The sequence below is a fragment of the Amphibalanus amphitrite genome, unplaced genomic scaffold, assembly GCF_019059575.1.
Source record: "Amphibalanus amphitrite isolate SeventyFive unplaced genomic scaffold, NRLGWU_Aamphi_draft 000070F_arrow, whole genome shotgun sequence".
NCBI classification, from domain to species: Eukaryota; Metazoa; Arthropoda; class Thecostraca; order Balanomorpha; family Balanidae; genus Amphibalanus; species Amphibalanus amphitrite.
In genome coordinates, this window is record NW_024881566.1 from 577,729 (window position 1) to 595,241 (window position 17,513).

The 17,513-nt window shown below is 53.6% G+C and overlaps 2 long non-coding RNA genes across 2 annotated transcripts in view; one reads left to right on the plus strand and one right to left on the minus strand.

Annotated features, from left to right (window-relative positions):
• The window catches only part of LOC122379067, a 57,040-nt gene extending 47,935 nt beyond the window's left edge, over window positions 1-9,105 (plus strand). The window contains exons 2-3 of the long non-coding RNA XR_006256119.1: window positions 5,224-5,962; window positions 9,047-9,105. This is a non-coding gene — a long non-coding RNA (uncharacterized LOC122379067). The remainder of the gene's footprint in view (window positions 1-5,223; window positions 5,963-9,046) is intronic.
• LOC122379068 overlaps window positions 1-17,513 on the minus strand; it is a 120,334-nt gene that overhangs the window by 31,024 nt on the left and 71,797 nt on the right. The window contains exon 2 of the long non-coding RNA XR_006256120.1: window positions 6,274-6,351. This is a non-coding gene — a long non-coding RNA (uncharacterized LOC122379068). The remainder of the gene's footprint in view (window positions 1-6,273; window positions 6,352-17,513) is intronic.

A 17,513-nucleotide genomic window follows, 5' to 3' on the forward strand; every position in this document is an offset into this window, starting at 1 on the left:
GGCTGCCGGACGTGCCGTTCATAGTTCATACTCGCTGGCCTCCCACGAGTCTGTAAAGGCGTTCCTTACCAAGTATTTATCACAGCCACCATCGTGCATCCCCATCCCCACCGTCCTTTTCCACACTCACATAAAGCTCCATCATTCCTTCGCTGGAGGCGCACTGCTTCTCGAAACACATTCGGGGACAAAGTAGCCACGCGGTAATGGTGAAACTACCAGACTATTGCTGCAGGACACAACATTATCCGTGGTTAAGAGGATGCATTTAATATCCAAATAAGACAGGCCCTGTTGGGGCGGCCGGGCCATAGCTGTCCAGCTGACCACATCATTTTCCTCTTACCTCGCCACCCCTCATTTGATCCCAGCTTATCCCACCGCATCCCACCCGTCCCATCTGGCCCTGTCGCAATCCCCTCTCATCTCGCGACGCCCGCGGCGGGGCCTCATCACCCTCTAACAACCACACCAAACTCAGCGCGAATTGCAACAGGACGCGTGCCGGCGGCCGCGGCGTCTGCGGCGCCGGCGCGGCCATCTGCGGCGCGGGCCAGGTGACAGACGCGCCGCGACGGCCGCCGGTGGCCGTTATCACCCGGCAGAGCGGCGGTCGGCAGCTGCGCCCCGGCGCATGATTAGAGCGCGTGATTAGCGGAGAGCGGCCACCGCCGGCCGGCTACTGCAGCCACCGGCGCACGTGCGAGCCGGGGGCGCCTGCCGGCTGCCGCCGCCGACCGGCTACCGGGGAGCAGAGATGACCGATGGCGCTCCTCCGGTGTGCGCCCACTCAGTAGCGCTCAGCAGAAGGCGTGCTGAAAGGACGCTCTCGTCGGGAGGGAGAGTAATGCCCGTCACTCGCATCCTGACGTGCCGAGCGATTCGTGCTCGGGTGAGGCGTGCTGGTCGCATTTTCCTGAGCTCGATGCCTTCGCGGTAGCGTAATCTGGACATGTGATTCAGCGCGTATTTGCGGCATAGAGGTCGTTTTGCTGTGAAAGTATCCCTCCGGGTACCGAGTGACCACGCGGCCCGGACTGGCAGTCGTGTCCGACTTCGGGAGCAGGCATTCACCGCGCGGGAGCATTAGTTCAGCAACCACCGCAATTGGGGCTGGACGCCGCTACCTCTCTGATTGTGTGAGCGAGAGCACATGCCTTGCAAACCATGAGAACGCCGGCCGGAGACGGGCGGCGCGGCCAGCACTGCTGGCGGCGGCCGGCGCTGGCCAGAGCGCCGTCCGGCAGAGCGTTTCCGGGCCCAATTGGGCCGCGTGCAGCGTGAGAAGCGGCCGGTCCGTGCAACTTCCTGCGGTCGGTCTCCCACGCTCGGCGGACGGACGACGGGCGAGGGTCGTCTCGGCCCGGCGCGTCTCACAGCAGCAGCGGAGCGGGCGGCGAGCTGACGACACGCGCTGACCGGAGAGAAGGACCACAGGGCCGCTCTGGAGGAGCAGTGGCGAGTGGGACCTCCGGACCTCTGACCAGGGTCTCATGAGTCTGTGCTCTGCGGGAGGACCAGACCAGAAACGATCCATTATGAGGGTCTTCACTTCTGGTTTGTGAATGGATTCTCTAACCAGCCAGTCGAGTAGCCAGTTGGGGGCTGCTCTGGGTAGCGACTAGCGACCCGGGACGCTGTTGGAGCAGGCTCCCATTCCACATCCATGAGGCCGCCTGCCGTCTGCCGTCTGGTCGCCCCCCCCCCCCCCACCGGCCCTGACCTTGCCACAGCACGCGCCGGTCGCTGCGCCCTGCAGCGTTATCATCACCCCCCCCCCCCCGCCCCCAGTTGTCAATCAACTGAGCCTGGCCCGGATATCCCAGGAGCACATCCTTCCGTGGCACATCCTTCCGCAGCGGATCCTCCCCGCGAAATACCGTCTAAGACATAAAACCGCAGACACTGATACCAATGCAGAGACCAATCGCTGGCGCTACGTTTCGGGAACACGTTGCCGATCGTAAAAATAACAGCAGTGCCATGTGACTATCCACCATTCAGTTTTTTAACAATATTTTATCAGAGGCGTACCTACCAGTACTACCTACATAGGTAATGCTTTTTCGAGACCGCTTTGATATGGAAGCTGGACAGGATGCTTGCAATTGCGTATATAACAACTACAATAGTACATACCTACCAGCAGCGTAGGTAGTGTAGTTCTGACTGAAAAGATCAATTCCACCCAAAGTACCGCCCTTTGGCCCTCTCTGGTCGCGCCGCAATGGTCGTGGTAGACCGGTTCGCGCCACGATCGGCGCAGCGTGACGTGGCGCACGTGATGTGACGTGACCCCGGTCAGATGGCGCGAGCGGCGCTCTCTCAGATCTCCTCGACACGGCACGAGCGGTCACGGCCGGCGCCCGCTGCTCTCTCTCTCTCTCTCTCTCTCTCTCTCTCTCTCTCTCTCTCTCTCTCTCTCTCTCTCTCTCTCTCTCTCTCTCTCTCTCTCTCTCTCTCTCTCTCTCCCTCTCTTTCTCAATCGCTTGCTCTCTCGCTCAACTTTGAAGTAAGAACAGTCAGGAAAGGATCAAGCACTCGAGCAGGAACGGCGAGAGAGCAGTAGGAGGCCAGAGGAGAAGAGCTAGAGGGGGCGAGAGGGGCAAGAGTGGCGGGAGGAGGCCAGAGGAGAGGGGCGAGTCGCACTTCCGCCGGCCGTGGGGTCGCGTGACGCTACAATATCCGCTGCGCTCTGCCCACCGCCGGCACCGGGTGAGTCGCCAGATTAGCGTCTCCCAGCCAGCGCTGGAGAGTCCTGACTACCGCCCGAGTTGGGGCGCGGTCTGACTCAGCCAGGGGAAGAACGGGGCTCCGTGGGAGGATTGGGAATGGCCCAGTCCAGGAGCAGGCCGCACGAGATCAGCGCGGGTTTTGAGACATATCGAGGTCAGCTGAGGTGACGGCTAAGTACTCAAGGTCAATTGACTGCTGATGAGCTGGTAAATTCCACTGGGAAGCGGGACTTAACGTAAACCATGGACTTTTTCCAAACCGTTGCCACAATTACACATTCACGCGCCATTCGAAGAAATATTATAACTTTTCAGCTAATGAGTTGATGACGTCATTAATGTAGCCCCGTGCTGCGCTATGGCGCGCCACGCTCCACGCAGCCGGCCTGGGACACTGCTGGTTCCCTAGCCGAGCACGACTCCAGGGGCCAGCACTACATGGACCCGGATGCCATTACTGCTGAATGCATATCAGTGATTTACTGCAGCGCTCATACATCTTTCCCTTCTGACAGCGCCGTAATCTGTTACACATCATGGTGTGACCCGTGGAGCTCACAGGTAATAGAAACAATATGCAAGCATATATGCAATTTCCACCTATATCTGAAATGCTCGCTTATTGCTCTCCATATTATCGTCGTCAGTAATGAATATAAACACACCCGATATGTGTAAACGTGTTCAAAGTTCCGTCAAGGGTTTTCCATTCCTTCATTTAGAAACATCAGGTATTGGATGTTTCATGTTCGAAATGAATAGCGGCTTTGGCACGCGCCCCTGACTTCCATTAACAACTAGCGTAATTATAATATGCGGGTGGAATATTCCACCGCTTGTGAGACACGATTGTGGGAGGATTTCGTAACTCCAATAGGAAAACCAGAAATAATGCAACGTTGCTAGTCACAAGGTGCTCCAATAACAGTTACGCCCATGTGGGATGACCAGCCAGTGGCCAACTGCGCACAGTGGACTTGGACGTCTGAAAGGAATTCCCAAATCGTCTGACTCAGCAGCCTTTACTCATAGGACGGATTAATCTGCTTCCTACGCACGGAGCAGCTCTAGCGGTTCTGTGCTACGACCATCGCAGTGACCGCATCCCACTGCATCGAACGAATCGGAGGTGCAAGTGGCCGTTTTCACAACCGCTGAACTATTATTTTTCGTACGAATATGATGAACGCCGTTATTTCATTTATTGTTCCTCGGCTCAGAAGTCAGAACAAACATCGTGTTCCGTGTTCACCCTATCAATCTCCTCATAGCATTGCATTCGGTTCATAGGCGCGGGAGCCGGGGGGGGGGGCAGTGGGGGCAGCTTACCCGCCCCCAACTCTGGGGGCGTGGGGGCGATGCCCCCACAGCTTTGAGACGGAATACCACACTTTTTTGCAAATGTTTTCTTTTTTTGTTGAAAAAGCCAAGGGATGAAAAATAAGTGGCCTAAAACCGGTGAGAAAACTAAATTTGGGGGTACCCTAGGTTGATCTCTATTATGGTGTGCCCCCCCCCCCCCCAGTCTGAGCGTAGTTCCCGCGCCCCTGATTCGGTTAGTCTTTTTTCTATATCAGGTGACACAGATCGCAGGATGTTATCACACATTATATCACACCACATCACAATCACTCCACAGCACACCACATCACAGCATATCACACATCACATCATATCACATCACATCACACCACATCAAACCACCTCACATCACACCACACATCACAAATCACACATCACACCACATTTCATCCCATCACATCATAAATCACAAATCACACATCACACTACATTCCATCCCATCACACTACAGCACACCACTTCACATCACATCACATATCACTTCACATGACCCGCATCACACCACACCACCTTACATCACCCCACACATCACATCAGGGTGCACAACTGCAGTCAGTCACGTCTCTGCAGCGTCACCCGGTGCCCTTTGTTGAAGTCGCGGTATCGATCTGACCCTGCGCGCTCAGATTAATGTGACTCGGTGCACTCTGCGCATCGAAGGCGCCCACACCCGACAGTGGGCGTCTGGGGGCGCCTAGGGACCCATGGGCGTCCATCGGTGCCGCAGGTCAGCGGGTGCTTCTGGACGCCCGTGACGGAGTATCTGTAAAGGGACCGGGCCAATCTAAACAAAGGTGGTCTTCTGGGCTTTCTGCAAGATTCGAAGGCTTAGTTAGCTCACATTCACAACTATCCACTTGTGGAAAGTGAGCGTCCGAATCCGATGTGCCTAAAGGGCACGTGCTGAATGCTCACTCACTATAAATAGGGCATCTCTCCGATGGAGGTTATATATGGGTGGGGGCGGAGATCGTCAGCCGTCTCGTCAGTGTCGACGCGAGAGGTCGCTGCCCCCCCCCCCTCGACGGCCCCCATGTCGTCGTCGGCCGGGACAGGTGTGTTTGCAGCTGTGACGCCGCTGATGGGTATCTCATCTCGCTCCCTCTCTCTGTGTGTGTGTCGGCAGATGTCCAAGCGGAAGAGGTTGTCGCGGCACCCGCCGATGCGCCGGCCGGTTGGTCCGCCGCTCCGGGAGGTGACGGCTGACACGGCAGTGACCGCGCTGAAGGAGGTGACACCCGACGCGGCAGTGACAGGGGTGACACCGCTGAAGACGGTAGTGCTTATGAACGGCGCTGCCACCGCAGTGACCACGCCCAAACAGGCACCGAAACAGACCCCGAAGGGAGTGCCGCAGAAGGTGGTCACAGAAGAAAAACAGGACCAGCTCCAGCAAGCCCCTTCTAAACAAGCTCCAACAGTACCTGTGCCAGCGGCAGTAGCAATGCCGGTACCAGTAGCAGCAGCAGAAGCCACAGCAATACCGGTCACTTCGAATCCGGGAATAAAGCTAGCGAGCGAAGAAGCTGCTTGCAATAATCATTCATCACAAAACAAGACCACGGCAGCCAAGTCGGACGCAGATGACACGAAATGCAGCCCAATTACCGAACCTTCCCTGCAAGGAAGTAAGGATATTGCAGAGAAAATGCCGGCGTCCGAGCCAGCCAGGGCTGCATCCCCCACCCTCAAACCGCTCAAAGAACAGATGGACACCTCAGACGACCTCGTTGAAGAGCCGGAGGCTCCGGTCCCCTCACCAGGCGTCGGCACACAAACCGACGAGTCGTCCATGGCGCCCCTGATGACGTCAGACACCGTAATGACGTCACAAGACCAGCAGATGCAGCACGCGACAGCACCAGGTAGGTGACCTTTTGAGAATGTGTGTTTGCATGCTGTTTTAAAATTAATTGTCGGCTTCAAACTTAGTTTCCTTTCATCACCCGATATCAGATATGCATGCTGCTGATACCGGGGATATTTTGAGCATCAATCGCTTTTACCGCTCCCATCCATCTGCCGACTATCAGATCTGTAAACTGTGTGCCCGCTTTCCTGAACCGTTCTTCCCGATCGCTGTGTGCACGGACTGACCTGTACCTGCTAAGGCTGCAAATTGCGCCGAGAGTGGGATGGCAGAGCGGCATTATCCCGGAAGGGAAGGCACGTTTACCTGGGTGAGATGTTCTCAGACGATATCGGGAACACCAGCTGATCAGTCCGTGTCCCAGCAGTCCGTCTATCGGCACATCTGCGGGCATCAGGAAAACATTATGTAACAGGTCTCTGGACAAGGAAACGGTTCCCAGAGTTCCGTCCCGTGGGCTGTCTCCGCTGTGTTTACATTGCGCGAGTATTTATTCATCAACATCTGATGTCAATTAAGTCGATGGAGCAGGCATCTCCTACTAAGGGTCGCTTCCCCTGTCACCGACTGGTGAACAGGTTCGGTTTACATGTCGGTTCGAACCGTGTGCTGAGATGAACACGCTGGCATGTTCACCAGTCTCCGGGTAAATGAGTATCGCCTGCCCATCTCACAGCGCCGAGAGGCTGGCCACTGGACAAAGGACCGGGGGAGGGGGCGGGCAGGGCAGACGGAGCGGCCAAGTAAGCCACCCGGTACCCAGGTGCTCCCCCCCCCCCTCTCCCTCTCTCCCACTGGCCGCTCAGCACATGACGCCGTCAGGATCAAATGTGGCCCGGACGGCCCTCTCGTCACCGTGCAAAAACAGACGTTCGTGGAGTGAACGAGCCGCGCGACACGCCGGCGCACGGACCAGACAGATAGCGAGGGGAGGATGTAAAAAAGTACAAACACCTGGCCAGTAAGGAGATCAATAGACATGAAGCGTCCTGCGCAGATGGTGGGCGGTGCGGAGACACCTAGGGATGCGCCGCACCAGATGTGTCATTTCATATACTTATTCCAAGGGATGTGTCACACCAGACGCGTCTTTTCATCCACCTCATGAGTGGTGTATCACACCAATGTCCTTTCAGCCCAGCGTAACAAAATAACATACAGATGGCAGTAATCTATCAAATTACCTGCAGTAATTTCCCGTTCCGCAGTATATAACCTCTTGAAGCCTTTCCTTAACCAGGTTCCGTCAATAGGTGAAAGCGCGTTGAAAGAAGATCCAATTCAGCCAATTAAGTATTACTCTATGATCACCTCAAACTTCGAAAAAAAGGTAACAAAAAAGGACGATTACCAAATCGAACACAGGTTTTTGCAGATTACCCTAACCTGGATTCATTTACGGGTTCTTCTTATCTCGTTCCCTACCGACCCAACATCCATCCAACTGCACCTTCCTCCCCACCTCACCATCCCCATCAGAGCAGAGATCCCCCTCCCCTCTCCCCACGCAGCATCCGCACTCTCCCACCGTCCGCCGCGCCGGTCACGACACGACACTGACACCGTGGGAGTTCTGACACAGTCCGGTGACACTCGGCCGCGCCGACATTGTCACCGGTTCACCGGACGCACGCCGATGACACGCACACCATCGACACGCACGTCTCCGGGCTACCGGCGGGCGGCCCGGGCGGCAGCGCAGGGCTCTCAGCCGGCGGCGGCGGCGGCGGCGGTGGTGGTGACTGGTGTTGTTGTGGGGGTGATAGGTCCACGATAATGCGTCTATCTGCAACAATGACAGCTCTACACAGTTGTTTGGTAGTATTGGAAACAGCCTGCAGGTACAGTGGCGGTGGACCACCTTCAATTAGGGGGGGGGGGGGGCACTGCCTACTTTTGGTACTTACCATTCTTTCCATGAAACGCCCAATAGGGCTAATGTTAAAATGCCAAAATCAAAGGGGGGCACAGTGCCCCGGTGCCCTACCTCGTTCCGCCGCCTATGTGCAGGTAAATAAGCAAGCATATTGATCCGCAGCCCAGCAAAACTGAATTGAGACATGAAACACAAATGGATGGTGCAAACTTATTTAACTAGTTACCTAACCAAAACACGTCTCGAAAAGTCACCAACACACAGACTGGCCGAGCCCTTTCAACACTCTCTAAGAAGGCAACCGAGAGCACGCAGTGGTCGGATGCACTATTCCGGGGCAAAGGACTGGGGGAAGGACAATGGTCAATGTGCCCGATCGCAGCAAGAGGGGCCTCTTAGGGGCCAACCACGATCAACGCCGGCGTCGCGCCCACACATGTGACCAAAGTCCGAGTGTCTACTTGTCCGTAGGGGCGTCTGTTTTGCGACGGACAGACGAGAAGGTATGCACACAAGGAACACTGCATACCTACACACATAGTTTCGAGCAATAGACACGGTCCTTTGCCGACGTACAGTGCTCTGTGATTTGACAACTTTGCCGTGGTAACCATTTTTAAATATAGCTCAAAGTAGATTTCATTTTCTGTCCGCTATCAGGGTACGACTCTTCACTCTAATGACACACAGCCTGGCTACTTGTTCCGTGAAACGGAAGCCACATCGTTAACCGACTGTTGCTGCTACAAATATAGTTCAGTGTCCAGGGAAACAACCAAACAGTTCTAATGGCACGGGATATAATATCATAACGAAGCGGTCTAATGACGCTGAAATAATTACCAACATCTGCAGCCCTTTCATAGCTTTATTTTCAAAGTGCACTGCAGCTTCGTCTCAAATCTTATTATAGGTACACAGCATATTCAACAGGCGGATCACGAAAGGCGGTATTGAACGCTACGGAGGGCGTAATCTCAAAATGGTTGCTAATAGACCCCCCCCACACACACACACACACATACACACACAAAACGACTCCAGTTCCAGGACGGGGAGCATGCACCACGAAAACACCCTTGATCCAGCAGTGACTTATGTACAATTACATGCATAAACCTCTCGGAATCTCAACATGTTCACTGTACAATGTACAAGACACGTTTAAATATATAATGCACTGTTCATTGTTCATTTCGGCAGCTCCCAGGGTAGATCCAGTCGAGACTGCAGCCACCTAACTTCTGGGACATCGCGCCGCGCTACCGCATGTTACCAGCCAGCAGTGCGGGCGGCGGTGCGGATTAGGTTCGTCTCACTATAAACGTCCCCTAAATTGCTGCCCTGCAAATACTACAGGTACGGACTATTCTGTGCAGACCTGCTGACCAATCCGCTCAGCTTGCAGATCGACATGAACCAATTTATCCTCCACCTGTGTTGATTGAATCGAATCCAGCACTACGAATCCTTCAACCGACTGCAATCAGTTGCACTGTAACTAAATGTGCTCGATTTGAGGAAATATGCTACTGAATCAGTAGAATAACGCCGCGGGATTCAATCAATGGAATCGATTAGGCAATGTGCAACATGAGACTCATGTCATTGAATAACACCAGCAATTCAGTTTTAATGGAAATTGAAACTCTCACTGAAACTCACATATATAGTGGCGAAAATGTAATATTATCATTTATCTAAGCGTGATGTTATCCTCGTTCCCTTTTTTAAAATTCATAAGTTTGCTTATCTGAAGAAAGAGTACGATAAAGAGCGAAATGGTCATTTTGTTTCTTTTTCTTCGTAACATAATTAAGGTTTCCTATGCCAATAAATAGCCGGTTCATGCAGCTAGAATTACTAAGACATGGTCGATGTGGGAACCACGAAATAAACAATCGTGAAAAACGGCTCTAATTCGCACCTACTCATCAGTAAACAAGCTTCAGCTAACAACACCGTATAAACCGGATCAGGACGCCGGAGCCTTTCCCACCGGCCACTGTTGCGCAATGTTCTCTGCACCGTGCACTAGGACGGTGTGTCACTGTGTGTGTACAGGTGATCTCAGAATCAACAGGGACCGGTTATCGTCCGCCCATGGAGTGTCGTCTCCGATCCGGGACTGTACCGGTCCAGATAGGGCGCCTCTCGCGTCGCTCGGCACTGGGGGCCACGCCCCTGATAATGTAGCTAGCGGTAACGGAGGAGCGCGACCGTGCGGTGGTCTGCGGCTATAAACATACCTACCTGATCCTATGCTGAACTAGCGAAAAACATATACCCCCCTTTGGGTGCAAATTCACCTGGCTGAACAAGTAACATTGTTCTCTCCGGACAGGTCATTGATGGCCACACCATTATTGAACGTGACTAATACAATATCAACCATCCTAGTTTATAAATAAGCTAAGAGGCCTGCATCCGCTAAGATACATGATTCTCTGCGTAGGCCATGGGATCTTACCTACTATGAGAAATGGAAGTTCAAGCAGTACATTTATCGCATTTCCCAGAGGCTCCCACCCCACCGTCTAACATGTATTTCAGAAATAGCTGCTTCCTGTCGCACGCATCCTGTTTGGGTGCTATCACCGGACTGGCTGAAATCTGCCTTCCTGGCGGACCGGTGACCTGGGTGTTCCCAGCGCTCCTCTTCCTCAGTGGCACCTCCTTCTCGGTAATATGGGCTCGGCAGCTGTGAGCGAGATAGCGAGATAGCACAGCCGGTCTTCCTAGATCTCAGTATCGTCCCACATTATCCAAAGGCGCCAGCTTCAGAGAGAAGTTATCTACATACTTATACATGTCTGTCCAATGTTTATAGGCTAGGTGTTGCCTCCCGGGAACAAAGGGTACCTGGTTCAATACTGACCTTCAGCTAACCAAACCATTCATAGACCTAGCTCCATATGAAATGCCTTATTAATCAAATTTTTCTACAACGCTTCTTGACGTGTTATTCGGTCTCCTTTTTATAACGTTCTGGTCGTGTGTCGTATGCCGTCTTGTAATTACGATGCATTGTTTTTCTTAGCGGTTAGGATCACTTTACTAAGAACAAGTCTGTATCTGTTCCTTTATTCTGAGCACATCGTTCTCCCTGAATGAGGACGTTGGGCAGTATTATTTTGGGGAACCGGACAGTTAATAAAAAAATAAGCATGTGTCGTTCTCAAGTTGAAATTCATTATTGTATGACCCATTGACAATGTTGATGGCTGTTTAAAATTGGCTTCAGCGCAGCGAATACCTACCTAAACGAGATCATTGATTCACATGTTGAACTTGTAGGAAGGCAATCACCTTATCCAGTATCGCTGAATATATAGCGCACTATTTTCAACTTTCGACTGCGGGGTGCTGAGGTTTAGTTCAGCACAATGACTGGCAAAAGTAATGGGTCTTTTAAAATGTTCCCTGTGGTGCAGTTAGCTGTTCCAGTTGTTGCGTAACACGTCATTGAGACGCATGCATTGTGGTGGCCTGGTTGTAGCGTGATCGTGCTTTACAAACGTCCGACACGACTGTTCAAACATTCAGCTGAGCCCACAGGCTACATTTAATGGCACTGCTTCATGCTGGAGCAACTGTTGCTGGACTCATGACTGCTGTCCCCAGCACCACGATTTTAAGTGCTCACAAGCCGTAGCTGTCAAGAGCATCAAATACATTTTCAATATTCAGGTACACCAGCCTTCTTTGTTGCACTTTTCCTAAAGCGAATCTGATCGGTTGCATCGCCTTCGTCCACTGTATATGTAAAACAGCGCTCTGAATCAGCTAGGACAGCGGAACAGGACGCCATGGTGGTTCCCTGGCCAAATGTCAGCCCGGAGCGTACCGAGGTCATATCGCGAGGACATTTACCGCGCCGGCCGGCCACCCTCGCCGCCGCCGCCGCCGCCGCCGCCGCCACTTGGCCGATTGATCGCCGCCACAAGTGCTGCGCTATCTCCATTTCATTAGCGGTCCTCTGGGGAGCGCTCGCCGCCGCGCGTGTCGGCCGCCCGTCGCACGGCCAGCGTCGTAAACGACGCAGCGGCGGCGTCGCTGTCGACGCGGCCATCTGGACGTATTGATTGGCTCTCGACGACGGCGTCCGCGGCGGCCAGCCGCCAATCACGAGTCTCGGCCGGCCGACCGGAGGGAACTGGACGAGGAACGGAGGGGCAGGGAGCTGCCCTCAGACTGGCTGGAGGGAACTGAGGGTCGAAGGTGCAGGCTGCTGCCCTTAGACTGACTGGAGGGAACTGAGGGAGTGAGGGGCAGGGAGCTGCCCTCAGACTGGCTGGAGGGAACTGAGGGTATGAGGGACAGGGAGCTGCCCTCAGACTGACTGGAGGGAACTGAGGGACGGAGGGACGGAGCTGGCGAGGGACGGAGGGGCGGAGCTGGGCGCTGCCCTCAGGCTGACCGGTGGCATTAACTGAAGCTTATGCTCCATGACAATGCTCCGTTGCAAATGTTCGCATTATACCACATATTGCACACTGTGCTTACATTACATAAGTGATATGCAGTGTACACTGTAAATACTACGGAGAAGTAGAAGACAGCATTGATTTTCCGTGGAAGCCGGGCGTTAGTCATTAGTCGTTGTTTTTTAGTTTATTTACGGCACAAATTACTGACCGTTTCCTAAATAGCATGACGGAAAACAAATAATGATTACAACATATCGAGAGTTCTTGGAGTCAGGTCGTACAGCACTATAGTCTGAATCTATCTCCTTAATTTTTGGGACGTGTCTGAAGAAAAGTGGCTAGATTATAGTACGTTAAGGGCTGGTAGACCGTGAAATTTCCAGCGTCTTCCACTTGTGGTCGATGATTGTGGGGTGTGCCGGCGTGAGGCCATCGCTGTCGCCGCTGCTCAAGCCTGGAACATAGCTGACATGACAGACGGACTTATGTCAACACTGGCTGTCGTGGCTCACAAGCAGTCTGTTCTATTATTTGTCGGCAAACCGGGCACCGTGACGGTCCGACTTTTGCCAGAGGTCCGACATTGGACAGAGGTAGCCAGTCCGAAATTGGACAGAGGTAGACGGTCATAGATTGGACAGGTAGCCGTTCCGGCGCTGGTTTGCGTGCGTCGTTTGCGTATTCCCAGGTTGGCGGCGGTCGGCCCGGTCTCAGCCGCAGCGTCGGCCGTTGATGACCCATCCAGGCAGTGCACGCCGCGGGCCGGTCGCTCCAGAACCGCCCCATGAGAGTTGAACCACAAACGGTCCGTCGCCAGCGGTCCGCTCCGCCTCTGACCGACAGATGTGCGAACATGGCAGATAGCGCGTCTGGACAGGCGATCTCCATTCACAGCAATAAGCATATTGTTTGACTTATTCGTGGGACACGATGCACTTATGCAGAAAGCGTATGATTACGCGTCTGCACTTACAGTCGACGCACCGGGCAGCGGTTATCATAATTCACAGTTGCATAGTGTCACATAATTCATATGTTTTACTGATAGCAAAGCATGCGTGAATGCACCATGTTATTGGTGTGATTATCCACTTAAACGGCAGTGACTTGGTGCATTAACCGTTACATCGCTTCAACCGGAACTGCACCAAAGTGCCATCGCCTGGCCAAATAGTAAGAAATGCATAAAATCAACACACCCTCGGCCTCGGCCATATTCAGACTCCAGTTCCGTTCGATCAAGTCTATGAAACAGAGGAAGTTGGTCGTTATGCACCACTTTGCCTCGGGCAGTTCGCGGCAATGTCGACGGGAGGTGGTCGGACCGCCCGTGAGCTGTGGGAGCGGGGTGGCCCGCGCCGTCTCTGAATCGGCCGACTCTGCCTGACTCTGAGTCAGAGCAGGTGACTCAGCGGGTGGCGGATCGATCAATGCGGGTCTGAGCTGGTCGGGCGGGGCAGATCGTGTCGCCGTCGGCACTGCACAAATGCACGTGACTGACGTGTGCCGAAAGGGTCCATGGTGAGATAGATTGCGAGCTAACAGAGCGTCCGCCCTCTCAGACAAAAGTCGATCGAACTGGCAGGCGCGGACCGACCTGTTCCGATTGTTCAGCGGGACATTTTGTCAGTGCGCCGATGGAGACATCGGCTGGTGCCAATATCTAAGCAATTACAAAGTATCTTGGGTGGTGTCGGTGCGCCAGTGCAAGCTTTGAGCGTCAGATTTTAGTTGCGCGACACAAACTTTCTTCAATGCAAAATTGTTTTCATAGCTCTCGATTGCATCCAGCCCTGTCGGAATACCGAATCTAACAGCAGACCGTAGACACGCAGGCGCTAAGCAAAACTTCTGCTTCCTTTGGGTCCTGTGCCCAAACATCGAAACCGTTTCCTGACAACACAGCCCAGTCGTTCTGACCGGGCCGGGGTGGAGCGGCTGCAGTACCCCGCCGACGCAGACCTGTCACTGAAAGGGTGACCTTTGGTAAAGGTCAGACCTGCGGTCATTTCTGAAAAGCACCGGACTGACGGCCATCTCGTCTTTGATTGATTTTCTGCGCCGCTACGCCGGAACTTGACAATCACAGACTGGTCACTTGCGTCATTGCTGTCTCTGCGCCATGGCTGCCTCTGCACTGTGGCTGTCTCTGCGCCATGGCTGTCTGCTTCATGGCTGTCTCTGCGCCATGGCTGTCTCTGCGCCATAATCTATCTATGCCTTATACCCAGCATCATGCATTGCCGGCCCGCGGCGTTCCAGCACGTGCAACGTCGCGTATTTTTACGTGGCGGAACAGTGTAATGACACGTGCGACGAACAGTCGGCGGCACGTGATCCTTTGCTGGAGAGCGGCACGTGGCACGTGACCACATCCCGGGAGAAAGACCAAGGACACTGGATTTGAGTTTGAAGCTCACACAATGTTTGTGCTTATGCTACGGAAGTTAAGCATCAGCCAAAATTGACCTAACAAAAGGCTTACGAAGTCTATACAGATTCACAGGTTAATTTAATCCAATGTCCACAATTGCTCCGCCTCGCAGCCCCAGCGATCCACCAAATCTTACCGATCCACCTCTCCATCTGACCCCTGCACCTCTCGGCTTCACCCCGGCCGGGCTGGACAGGACGGGCCGCTCCGACCGCTCCGACCGCGAGAAAGGTCAGCCGGTGACCCGTCGGCCCAGCGTGAGACAACGAGCGTGGGACAGGGGCCGCCGGCCGGCGCATCCGGGGTGGGACCCGACACCGAGTTGGGCTACCGTGGCCGGGCGGCCGGGCGGGCGGCGGACGGCGGACGGACGGCGGCGAGCGGACGGCGGTGAGCGGAAGCGGCGCCTCTCGGTCGGAGAAAGAGTGGCGCCCGCGGCCCGGGCACCACTGGGAGGCGGTGGGAAGAAACGCCGGTCGCCATTCACAGAGCGGGCCCGTCAGTAGTTTTGAATGTATAGCCTGGAGCGTGAGAGGCGCCGGTGACCGGCGGCCAGAGGCGCCCGCCGCTCGACCATTCAGCTGTGATGGGATAGTTGGCTGAAAGAAAGCTTCTGGTCCATGAGATGATTGGGTATTGGACATAAATCTAATATGTTTTGGCATGGCGCCAGTCAGCGGTCTTTTGTCGCTTTTTCTGGTTTCGCGAGGCCTTGTTTCTTGCCGGTTATATAATTGCGACAGAACCCCGAACAAAGGTGATTGCACATCAAATACTGTGAAGAAAATTACATTCATCGCATCCATCAGATAATAAGATGCGCTGCTTAACATAGCCCAGTGAAAGAACTCATCTGGGTCGAGCAGGAAACAGGCTACAATTTATATTGATCATACCTACATTGAACACAAACGCGCTTCCAGCCTGTTGATCGTCACCTGCAGCACGGCTCAAACGATGACACGGTTGTGACACCGCTAAGACACCGCCGTGACACGTCGCGACACTGCTGTGACACCGCTTGTCCGGTGATACTGCACCGTGCCGCGATTACCGCACCGCCCAGACGATCGATGCTGGACTGCTGCTCGTAACTGCGGACTGAGGGAAGTCGTTGACGTCGGGTGACGAGTTCCATCAGCGAAATAGCCCCTCTGGACGGTGACGGTACACAGGCAATGGCAGCAGCCGAGGCGCGGCATTTTAACCGCAAATAGGAGCATCGCAGAGCTGTGAGAAAACACGCCAAAATGGGAAACACGTGGCCGATTATTCAAGTCTGTGGTTGATGGTTATGTTTAAAATTGAAATGACTAATAATTTGAAAATGAAGAGAAGTGTTTGTAACAACACATTACACAATAAGTGAGCCAGCCACTTGGAATATGCGTAACTACTCTTTACCCAAAGGTCACCCCCACTGCCCGTTCTCCCATTTGTGGGCCGTATTTGATGAGATTGCGCCCACTGATAGCCGCCTGGCGGATGGTTGTCAGCCTGTGAGGGGACCACGGACGTTGGCGAGAGACTCGAGCAGACAAACGGCTGAAAGAGGTGACGGACGGCCGTGAGGGGTGGATATCAGGAGTGGGTATACGCGGATTAGTGTAACTGTGAGGGTATGGATGTATGTAAACTGGACTCGGCGGGTTCCTATCTCGACCTCACTCGGCCCACCCTCACACCATATCCCATCCGGTAGTATCGATGTTGCAGGCACTTTAGAAAATCAGTCATTTTGTAAAATGCCTAGGCATTTTACAAAAAGACGGCTGTTTGAAAAATGACTGAACGCAACCAGGCTTTTTTCAAAATGGCTAGCCATTTTACAAAATGACTAGGCATTTTGCAAAATGCCTGACCAGCATGGAACGTAGATCCAACTACAGATACTATGGCCAACAGTTTTTGGACGTCTTCCTATACCCTATAGGTACTATTGGTCTCAAGATAAGGGTCCAGGCGGCCTGTAGGTTTGATGCGGTGAATACCCTCACCCTCGCCACAGCTGGAGTGGGGGTAGGGGAGGGGGTGCGTTCGGCCCGAGTCTGACAGCGGGGTCGCTCGCCGCAGTGTGGTGTCCAGCGGTGCAGTCGGAATCAGGCGGAATTATGCCGGCGGCGGTAACCGGTCGAAGGGCCTGGCTCAGCCGCGTCTCGAGACGAGTTACCGAGCAGGGTGTCAGCGATAGATGGGAGGGGTGTGGTCAGGGCGCTGTTTGATCACCAAATCAGCATGCTGTCAGTTTGCTGGCGTTTCTCATCTTCTCATTGGTCGTTGATGAACCACACGTGGTGTGTGCGATTGACCAATGAGAGACTATGAGACGCCTGTAACTGGCTTCCATATATTGGAAAACCGACAGCAAGCTGAAAACACGACGGACAGTGCATGGGGCGCACTAGCTTTGAAGGTCGCTCCGCAAAAGCATAATTTTCCATAGATGAGGGTGACGGGTGTTACCTACCCCAGACTTCTTGCGATTGCTCTCAACAAGGAAACCTGAAAGCTGAAAAATAGCACACTTGACTTGATGCAAGCCAATTCTCTGGTGACACCAACGACCAATTACATTTTCAATTCTTGTCGAGTCACTGACCTATGACGTCATAAAAGACTTCACTCGGTCCCAAAATATTGCGGCTTGGCAACTCCGCCATTGCTAGGTCAACTTCTGGAGATAAATAAAACTTACAGGACTTCATATTCTTCCGAGACCTTGCAACTTTTATGTCTCGTAATTTCTAGAAGTTCACGTAAAGCTATAGGTCAATGACGTGACCTCCCTCACCATCATAATTCAACT